The sequence below is a fragment of the Choloepus didactylus genome, chromosome 5, assembly GCF_015220235.1.
Source record: "Choloepus didactylus isolate mChoDid1 chromosome 5, mChoDid1.pri, whole genome shotgun sequence".
NCBI lineage: Eukaryota > Metazoa > Chordata > Mammalia > Pilosa > Megalonychidae > Choloepus > Choloepus didactylus.
The window spans coordinates 62294256-62306002 of NC_051311.1; positions in this window are offsets into that span (position 1 = coordinate 62294256).

An 11747-nucleotide genomic window follows, 5' to 3' on the forward strand; every position below is an offset into this window, starting at 1 on the left:
CAGTGGCTCACAGTATCACTACACACCTTTGCATTCATCACCAAATCAATTTTAGAACATTTTCATTACTCCAAAAAATAATTAATTAATTAAAAAGAACACCCAAAGTATACCATGCCCCTTATCCCTCCCTATTATTTGTTTGTTTTGTCTTTATTTAATTACTTATCTGGCACATTCTTTTGAATAACTTCAATGGTGGCAAACTGTGAGTTATTTGGAGGAGATCTGACTTTTAGAAATTAAGTCTTGCAAATCATTTGTATGATAAAACCAGGTATAAACATTTTGGGTAAAAGAATAAAATAAATATGACTCTCTGGGGACTGATTTTTGTCTTGCTCAAAAACTCCAAAATCAGAAAGCCAAGAATGTTTTGAGGCACACAGTAACATTATTTAGCCTTCCAAAGTTGAAGAGGGCAACAGTTATTTGAATGTCGTGTTCCAGAGAATGGCTGGGTTGTTACACTCCACAACCTTTGCGTTCCTTTTAAACTTGAGAGCCTGTATTAGTTAGGGTTCTCTAGGGAAACAGAATCAACAGGAGATATCTATAAATATGAGATTTTATAAAACTGTCTCACACAGCTGTGGGGGTGCATGAGTCCAAATTCTACAGGGCAGGATGCACGAGTACAAATTCTAAAGGGCAGACAGCAAGCTGGCACTCCAATGAAGGTCTCTGACAAACTCCCCAGGAGAGGCTAGCTAGCTGAAGAAGAAAAGAAAATTCTCTCTCTCCTCGCTTAAAAGTCTTCAGTTGATTGGGTTAAATCCAGCTGACTGAATTTTCTCATTGCAGAAGACACCCCCTTAGTTGATGTAATCAACCACAGGTGCAATCAGTTGACTGGTGATTTAATAAATCAGCCTTCTGATTTATTAACCAGCCACACATGTCGTTGCAGTAAGGGTTGGGCCAGTGCTTGCTTGACAGGCACCTGGGCACTATCACCTGACAGGTTGACGCATGAACCTAACCATCACAGAGCCTATGGTTCTCTTTTTGTATTTTAAAAAGAAAACCTTCCTACTTCATAGTTAAGAATTCCCAGGAGGAGAAAGGGCTTTAGCACTTTATCAGTTGTCATGCTGAGTCAATCATATTCGTGGGGCAGTTTAGTGCTGGGGTGAAAAGCACACTTTCTGGTCCCAGCTACCTGGATTCAAATCCCAGCTGTGCCCCTCGCAAGCTGTGAACTAGGGAAATGACTTAGCCTCTCTCTGTTTCCTCATCTTTAGAACAGGAATACTAATAATTGTAACTATCTTGTAACCACCTCCTAAAATAGTTGTGAAAATTAAATGGATTAGGAAATTGTAAGGTATTGAGAATAGGGCCTGGCACACGGTGAGGCTCAATAAGTGAATTAGTAATTTTCCAACTACATTTTTCATTCTTCAGGATCAAGGACCATGAGTGCACTTCTTTTGCTTCTCATGAACTATTGGGCTATGAAGATGGTACATGCTCAATAAAAATTTATTCCAAAATAAAGCATACACATACACTACCCCCTTCCCCACCCCCATCTCCAAGAGTGTGTGGAGCAACACACATATGTGCTTAAACAGATACAGCCCCTTGTCTATGCCCTTCCTCTTGGCACTTTCACTGTGCTAACATCTCTTCCCCATTGGTTCCCTGTGGTCAGAAGATTTAGAGGCAGTTCCCTGCTCTCCCTGCAGGCAGGCAGCAGCAGAGTCTGGGAGGCAGGGTGAGGGGTGGTGTGGGAGCAGGTAAGGAAGGACCCTCTATTTTGAGCACTTGCTTCAGCTGTGCTCAATTTAAAATAGAGCCCTCCAACAAAATAAGGTTTCAGGACTGAGAGAATTCAAATAGAGTCCAGATGCTGTTCTGGAGGTTACTCCTATGCTAGCATCACCTAGATACGCCAAATGACCACAGTTTGATAAGCCCAAGTCAACAGTATTCTTGAAAACCCTAAAGAATACCTGGATCCGTATCTGAAACTCTATAAAAGTTTCACTCACTAAGTTTATTCTTCAGAAACTTAAATCCTTCAGAGGGCTCCTATGACAGCTAAGTCCCAAAACCCAGAGGCAATAACCTCTTCAAGAACATCAACTAGATGTGTCCCCTTTTCTCATAGAGTTGACACCACTTTTCAACATGAACAGGTTAGGGTGGTCACTGCCTAGGCATACCTGAAGATCGGGAAAGTGACTTAACTAGAGGAAGGGGTAGAAACAGACAAGATGGAATTTAACAAAGAATTATGAATACTGAATCTGCATATAATTTTCTTTTTCTTAGTTGCTAAGGTATTAGAATAGCTAGAAGGAAAGAATTGAAATGGTGGAACTTTAATACATAGGATCCTTTGAAATTTGTTCTATGGCTACTTGTTATATTGTTATTTGAAAGCTGTCACCTTTTTGTATATATGTTATATTTCACAATAAGTAAATAACTGAAACTATGGTATTATAATTCATACCAACTTTGGAAATTTCCTATTTAACTTCTTGTTAAATCATACTCTGAAAGATATTACCTTTTTGTATATATATTTCACATTAAGGAAATAACTGAAAATGTGGAACTGTAGCCTATAATATTCTTGGAAATTTGTTCTCTACTTGCTAAATTTCAATTGGAAAGTTATCACTTGTATGAATATGTGTTATATTCTACAATTAAAAAAAAATTTTTGAGAAAAAGAAGGAAAGCCCTCCTGGTGGCCAGAGCAGGCTAGCAAGGCCCACGGGGACCCAGCTGAATCCATGTGGCAGTGGAGTTGAATCTTACAGGCCTACCTGCCTACCTGGCAGTCCTGGAGAAGAGTAGCTTCTTTGTGGGTCAAGTTGTAGCTATCTGGTGCTGTGGGAGGGTCTAGTTGCCAGGGGAGGTGCTGAAGAAAAGGTTGTTGCTTCCCGAGGATAACAACACCTCAGAGGCCTTTCCATCACTGGAGAGGGCCTCAGGATCCCTAACCAGCTGGCTTTTTGCTGGCTTGATTCTATTTTTAGACACCTGCAGTAGGTTGGATTATCTCCAGTCCTGAACATACTCCCAAGCCACCAGACAGAATTTTCAGCAGCTCAGGTCATGTCCGTCTCCTTCCCAGAATGGATCAAAAAGGCACAAATGGTAAAGTTCACGGCAAGGGGTGGAAGGTCAAATGCCCAGCTGCCTCTAGGAGGAGATAAGTCTTGGCCTGAGTTGATTGCCTGCTCTTCGTGCATGATCTGGTCCACACAGTTCCATAGCCAACTGAATCTAAACAGAGAAGTGGTCACAGTTCTCCCAAGCCTTCTGTCCCTTAAGGACCTCAGATCAAGTCTCTTCATGGCTCCAGGATTTATGACAGTGAAATCCCTTTACCGCCTCAACTCAGACTCCTCCTTCAGCAGTCCTCTTTTCCTGTAGTTCTCAAACCACAGGTGGGTCTCAGAATCACCTGATGCCTTGTTAAAAATACAGATGCCTGGGCCCCACTTTGCACCCATTAAATCAGAGTCCATGGGGTGGAGCCAGGCATCCGAATTTTTTTTTAACAAGTTCCCAGGTGATTCTGATTCATACCAAACTCGGAGAGTTAATGCCCCAATCAGTCATGTTCTCTTTGATCTTTACTTCCTTGTTTTGTTGAAATTGGAAACCCCTGAGTCTCCACTGGAGCCATACACAATTTCTGCCTTTCTAAAAAGGAAGGTTTCTGTTAAAATTATGCAGACACCAGATCTCCAATATTAAGGACCTCCTATTTGCTTAAGGATTAGCATTTCTTGCATATCAGATGCTGCTTTTAAAATATAAGATATGAAGATTCATAGCAAGAGAAACAGGGTTAGGAGAGGCAGCTTGATATAGTTCATCTATTCTAAGTGAGATGCTATTCCAGATACTAGGGATGCACTCTGAGCAGGCCAGGCTAAGTCCCTACCCTCACAGAGCTGACAATCTGATGAGAGAGAGAGTCCACAAGTGAGCAAATAAATAAAATAATTTCAGATCGTAATTGAACATGATGGTTCTCAACTGCATGCAACAGAAAATCCAACCTGAACTGGCTTAAGTTATAAAGTTGATTTCTTAACCTCACCCAATCCCAACTCTTGAGATCAGACAGCTCCGGGCTTGTATAATTCAGGAGCTCAATGGCTTTATTGAGGACCAAGGTTTCCTTCCATCCTTCTATTCTGCCATCCTCAGCCTGGTCCTCAGCTCCTGCACAGATATAAGCTGATTTCTGAAGTTCCAAGCATCACATTCAGATGGCACAATATTCCCGTAAAGAAAAGAGGGAGTGTTATGTACCATGAATTTCCTTTTGAGAAAAATGAAATTTTTTTCTGCAAGCTCCCCAACAGATTCCTCTCACATTTCATTAGCCAGAATGCCGTCACATGCCCATTCCCAAACCAATCACTGGCAAAGCGGTTGTGATCACCATGATTGGCTTAGGCTAATTAGGATTTACTTCTGAGATGAGTGTGGTTGGAATGGTCCCCTGAACAAAATCAGAGTCCTTTTGGAAAGGAGGAAGGGGAAATGGCTGTTGGGAAGGCAGCCAACATTGTCTGCTGTGAAGTGCTCTGCAGAAAATAAAAACAGGCTGATGTGATAAAGAGAGACATTGCAGCTGATACCTGATTGATGGGAAGGAGCCAGCGACCAAAAACTGGGAAGCAAATCATTCCAGGCAGTGGAACCGCAAAGGCCTAGAGATGAGAACAAGCTTGTTGCACTACAGCACTATCTCCAACAAAACCTTCCTCTACCCTCCCTGCCCTACCTCCCGGGGGCCTGTGGGACTATAACAAAAGATCCTATATTTGTGTCATCAGAGTCCCAAAAGTCCCAAAAGAAAGAGGATGGGCTGAAATAGTACCCAAAGAAATAATGGCTGAAATTTTTTTCTAGATTTGTCAAAATATATAAATCCACAGATTCAAGAAACTGAGTAAACTTCAAACAAGATAAACCTCCTCAAATCCACACCATGATATATAGTCAAATTTCTAAAACTAAAGACAAAGAAAAAAAATGTTGCAGAGACAACACTCTACTTATACAAGGGAAAATGTTTAAATGACAGCTAATTTCTCATCAGAAACCACAGAGGCCAGAAGGAAGTGGCACATTTTTCAAGTGCTGAAAGAAAAGAACTCTCAACCTGGAATCCTGCACCCAAAGAAAATGTCCTTCAGGAAAGAAGGGAAATCAAGACATTCTCAGATTAAGGAGAACAAAGAGAATTTGTTGCCAGCAGACCTGCCCTAAAAGAATGGCTACAGGAAGTTCATTAATCAGAAAGAAAAAAATAATAATAAAAGATTTTTGAAACATCGAGAAGGAAAGGAGATGTTACCATTGGGGGAAACTGAGTAAAGGGCCCAAAGATCCTCTCTGTATTATTTCTTACAATTGCATGTGAATATACAATTATCTTAAAATTCTAAAAAAAAAAAAAATTTAAGCTGTACACATCAATTTATATACCACTTAGTTTGTGTGACACATTTCAGAATAAAAAAGAACAAAGCTTTTTCCATTACTTCCTTGTTCTCATAAGCCATTAATTTATTCCACAAGCCTTTACTGAGCACCTGCAACAGGACTGGTATCGTTCTTTGCTAGAAGGTGAGGGTACATGGGTGGGCCAGGCATGCAAACTCGACCTTAAGCACTTAATCTGGGAGAGATGAATGTTTCAGGCTATTTTAGTTTTTTTTTTTGTTTAAAAGGAACAGAGACTCATTCAAGAGAGGGGAAATGTCGGGGGAGGGGGCTGAAAGAGGAACACAGTAGGAACCCAACAGAAGAGCCTCAAGAGGGCCAGAAAATGAGGGAGCCCCCTTTCTTTCCCAGATCTCACGACCTGTCTGTCTCTTGGCCAGTCTGCTCTTTCTTCCCCTGCTGTTCACCCTTGTGCTCCCAGCCTCCTCTTTGTTGGCTTGGCTGAAGTTGAACAGCATACCCAGTGGCTCTCCCACCCAACAGCTGCTGTACGTGATGGCAATTCTCAATGCAGAATCTTTCTTTCAGCTCTGTCCCTCCTGCTAAATGGCTCAGTCTCTCAGTTTACCAATTCTGAATTCTCAAGAAAGGAATCCAATGGATTCATTTGATCTTCTTGAGGGAGGCAGCAAGTCAAAGGTTGCTGGGCAGCCTGTGGAGGCTACACAGGGCTCCAGTATGCCCTGTGCAGGTGTAATGGGAAATAAAGGCTCCTCCAGTGCCTGTGAGAGCAGGGGTTGCCCCAGAATGGTGCTTGGGAGGGTAGGCACATTGCAATATATCTAGTGTAGTGGTAGACAAGTAAAAACATGAACTAAGTACACTATAGTTAGTGCCAAACAATTAGCCAAGGTCTAGGTGAATCCAGGCCTGAATGAATCAAGGAAAGCTTTACAGAAGAAGAGATGAGCTGAAGGAGGAGGTGTTTGTCAGGGAAATATGGAAAGGAAGGCAATCCAGCCAGAGCTGTGGTCTGGACAAATGCAAGCAAGTGTCGTAAAAAGTCATCACTAGTTTAGAGAACAGAGGGAGAAGTTCAGGGGGCTGGAAAGGAGAGGAGAGTAAGTAGTGGCAGTGAAGGCAGGGAGGCTGGGATGATAAAGTAGCATCAGATTGAAAATGGCTTTGTTTATGGAACTCTCAGGGTTTTATTCTGTAGACAATAGGGATGCAACCTATGTTGATTAAGCAAGGAGGTGACATGATCCAATGTTTTCTGGAATCAGGGTTTTCTGGAATCAGGGTCCTTGCAGCACAGAGAATCACCACTTCCTGTCATGGTTGGGCTGTTACAGTATCAGGGCATTGTGGGTTCTTTATCCCTTAGAGAGTAGTTTTTCTTGGGGGAAGGGAGGTCTTCTGTCTTCCTCCCCTACACACCCATTATAAATATTTATATGTGTCCCAGTTGTAGGTGGGGTTTAAGTAGCTACCTAGGAGGAGAGTTTCACAAGATTTTTGACCTGAGGGATGAGCAAACCAATCTTTAGGAAGACAATAAACTCAATAGCAGTGTAAAGGATAGATTAGAGGAGGCATTGGAAGAAGAGGGGTCAGTTAGGCAGCTGCTATAACAATCTGGGCAAAGAGTTAAAGAAGACCCAAAGCAGGCTAGCAGGGGGGAAGGTTGAAAGACATTCTTCGGGGAGAATCCATGACACTTGATAAACTGATTGTATATGAGGGATGAAGCAGAGGGTGGAGGTTTCTAATCTGTCTGAGTGGGAGGATAAAGATTCTTTGACACGGGGAACCTAGGTTAGAAGGAGCAGTCTTGGGAGGAAGATGTTGGTCTGGATTTTGAGTATGGTGAGTTTGGAGATTTCGAACAGGCAGTTGGAAATGTGGATGTGACACTCAGGAGAGAAGTCCTTTCCTCATTCCCCACTTTGATATGTTTTATATGTTCAGCCAAGCTATTATAAACCATTTGCTCTGTCAGTATAACTGTGTCTGGACACCTCAACACCTTCCAGGTTTTGGATTCCCTTCAGATGCTTCTCTCAAACTGACATTTGGACCTGGAACTGTGGTCTCTGCTCAGGTGTGATCATGATCCTATATCCTTCTGTTCCAGTTTGCTATAGACGCCGTTATGCAAAATAACAGAAATGGATTGGCTTTTATAAAGGGGATTTATTTGGTTACAAATTTACAGTTCTAAGGCCGTAAAAGTGTCCAAACTAAGGCATCAATAAGAGGCTACTTTCACTGAAGAATAGCCAATGGCATCCGGAACACCTCTGTCAGCTGGAAAGGCATGTGGCTGGTGTCTGCTGGTCCTTACTCCCAGGTTGTGTTTCAAAATGACTTTCTCCAGAATGTCTCTGGGCTTCTGTCTTCGTTTCTTTCTCTCAGCTCCTGCATGTCGTTTCTTCTTTCTCCCAGGGCATTTCTCTCTAAGCATCTGGGGGTCCTCTCTTAGCTTCTCTGGGGCAAACTCTGGGCTTCATCTCTAAGCTTAGCATCTCCAAATGTCTATCTGTCTGCATCTCCAAGCATCTCCAAGTGTCAGCATCTATGTCGGTTCTTGAGTTCTCTTAAATACTCCAGTGAACTAATCAAGACCTACCTTGAATGGGCAGGGTCCACACCTCCATGGACATAATTCAATCTGACTTCTTACCCACAGTGGGATGAGTCACATCTCCATGGAAACACTCAATCAAAATGTTCCACCCAACAAGATTGGAATAAAAGATCATGGCTCTTCTGGGGTTCATAACAGTTTCAAACTGATACACCTTCCATTCAAAATTTACTCCCACCTTCCAGTCTTTTCTGTTCAATCAACTCATAGCACTTGTTCACATGATCCCACAGTACCTTTCTGTGACCCTTATTTTCAGTAATATTCTTGTAGCCTAGGTGATTGCCAAAGGATAAGTCTCAGCCCTCTGGAGAGAGAAAGGGTATAGAAGGGAGATGGGTGTGGATGGAACTCTAATTTATTCCCCTTCCAGCTAGGCTTACATCCTGCAGGTAGATGCCCCTGGCCTCCCTGAAATCCATGATGGGAATGTCTCTGATGCTTAGGCGGAAGTTTCACCTTGGCAAGCTTTACCCTAGCCCTTCCCCTGCTCCCAAGGAATGAACACACACACCCTGGGACCGGGAAGGAGGTCAAAGCAGCTCTTAAATCAAGTTCTTGAGTCATTTGGGAGATGGAAATGAGCATTACCCCCACACTCTAGTCTGGGCTAGCTATGAGTCTTCATGCATCTAATTGATCAGATCTTGTTCTGGTTTGCTAATCCTGCAGTTAGGCAAAATACCAGAAATGGATTGGCTTTAATAAAGGGGGTTTATTTAGTTACAAATTTACAGTCTGAAGGCCATGAAACTGTCCAAATTAAGGCACCAACATGAGTAAACCTTCACTGAAGGAAGGTCAGTAATGTCCAGAAAACCTCTGTTAGCTGGGAAGACACTTGGCTGGCATCTGCTGATCCCAGGTTGTGTTCCAGCTTCTCTCTCAGCTCCTGTGCCTTTTTCAAAATGTTTTTCTTGGGGTGTTTTGTCCTCTCTTAGCTTCTCCAGAGCAAACACTGGACTAGCATCTCCAAAAAGTCTGCTTTCAACAGCTGTCTCCAAAATGTCTCGCTTAGCTACTCTGAGGTCCTTTTGTTTGTGAGCTCTTTTATAGGACCTGAGTGATTAAATCAAGACCCACTCTGAATGGGTGGGGTCCATATCTCCATGGAAATAATCTAATCAAAGATATTACCCACAGTTGGGTGGGTCACATCTCCAAAAACATCCAATCAAGAGGTCACACCCTAATCAAAAAGATTAATAAATGTGTCCCCACAAGATTGCATCAAAGAATATGACTTTTTCTGGGGGACATAATATATTTACAAACCGGCACAGATCTGAAATTCATGGGGCAGAGATATCCCTACTGACCTGCCTCTCCTCCCTTTTGCCATGCCTTCTCTACACCCTTCCAGTCCTTACTCCATCCCATATGACAGATTCTGAGGAGACAGAGGCTCTCAGGTTGAGCATCAGGGAGAGAAAGGTGGCAAACACTTGTTCTCTAATAATTTTATCCCTGTCATTCTATTTCAGTATTTAATGTCATCCCATATATATTTCTAAAGCCATATGTTTAAATGCTATTGTGTTTTTTTAAATCACATGCATTGTTTTTCCATCACTAGATTGAAAACTGCCTGATCACAGGTAATATGTCTAAATTAAATAAATTTGAAGAGCCTAGTACACAGTCATCTTTCTACAGGACTCTAAATGGATGGAGATCTGGGCCATGGCTTTGTTCACTGTTGCTAAATCAGTGGTGGCTTGATGTGGGGCCCTGGAGTGAGAAGATCTAGACTCAGTCCCTAATGGGCTCTGCCACTTACAGTATGTGGCAGGCAGTTCACTTTCTCTTCTTATCTAAAAAATTAAGATAAATAATGTTTTGCCTTTTTCACAGGACTCTTATGAAAGTAAAAATGGAAATATTTGTAAAAAAAAAACCAAAAAACAGAAAACCTTCTGTAAAATGTATAAAGTCATGAGACATTGTGATCATTATCCAAGGCACGAGCATTGGAAAGTAAGAGACAAACAGTCTCATATTATTTAGGATAGTGTATCCCCCCGGTGTGGCTTAACTACCTGACTATGTTCAGAGTGTCTATTTGCCTATTTTCTCAGCTGGCTAATGATCCAAAGCAGTGCTGACTTAGCTACTATTTAGCTGGAGCCTAAGAGAGGGAAACAGAGAGAAAGAACAAACTAAGGCAGCAATGAATACGCAGCTCTCAGCTGGCTGCCTGGCTGGGACTTGACTGGGTGAACATCAGTGTTCTGGACCTTCCTTACTCTTCGTTCAACAGATGATGACTGCCAGGGTTTGGGTCTGCGCTCTCAGAGAAGAGAAAGACCAAAGGAGTACCATATGTGAGGGAGAGTCAAGAGTTTTAATTTGACCATGGTTAAGTTTAAGATACTCATTAGAAATTCATGGCAAGACATCAAGAAAGCACTTAAGGCCAGGGAGTTCATCATTGTGTTCTCTCTACTTTTGTATATATTTGAAATTTTTCATAATAAAAGTTGAAAGGAAGGAAGAAAAGAGAGAAGGGAAGGAAGGATGTAAATTAGTTCAGTATATGAATGTGGAGCTCCAGGAAGAGGCTGGGTTAGAGATGTACGTAAACTTGGAGATTGTCTGAGTATACTAAGTATTAAACTCCTGGGCCTGGAGGAAGGCACTGAGAAGAATTCAGGGGCCAAGGCCAGGGGAACCATGATATTTAAAGGACAAGACGAGGCAGATATTAAAATGTGAATGGATAAACAAAATGTGATATATACACACAAAGGATTATTATTTGGCCATAAAAAAATGAAGTTCTGATAATGAAACAACATGGATGAACATTGAAAACATTGTGCTAAGTGATAGCATCCAGACACAAAAAGACAAATATTAAATGATTCCCCTCATATGAAATATCTAGAATAAGCAAATTCATAGAGACAGAAAGTAGATTATAGATCCCCAAGAGACAGAGGCAGCAGGGAATGGAGAGTTATTGCTTAATGGGTACAGTTTCTGTTTGGGGTAATGAAAATATTTTGGAAATAAATAGTGGTGATGTTTGTATAACATTGTGAATGTAATTAATGCCACTTAAACTGGTTAAAATGGCAAATTTATGTTATATATATTCTATTACAATAAAATAAAAGTTTAGAAAAGAGTTGGAGGTGGAGGGACAGAAGGACATGAAGATGGTATGTTCTGAAAGATAGGTGATGAAGGAGTTTTAAGGAGGGAGCAAGCAAGAATGTCAAATGCTCCTGACAGTTTGAATTAGATGAAGAATGAGAGTTGACCATGGTTTTGGCAAGCTAGATGTTGTGGTTTCTGTGAAGAGATAGGGACAAGATCCTGATTGGAGTGGATTAAAAAGACCAGTTGTGGTGTGAGTGTGTGTGTATGTGTGTGTGCATGTGTGTGTATGTGTGTGTTGAAAAATAGAGACATATATAGGTAATACCATTGATGGGTTTTGCTATAAAAGGCATCAGAGAAATGGAGTGGTAGCTAGAAGAGACTTTTTTTGTTTCAAGATAAAATGTAGTACAACCTGTTTTTATGATGATGGGAATGATCCAGTAGGGGTGGGAAAAATGATGGTGAAATGTGACAGTGCAAGAGAGAAAGGGGTTTGAGAAGAAAAGAGGGAATGGTATCAAGGGCAAAGGTGGAGGGGCTGTGTCTTGGTTTGCTAAAG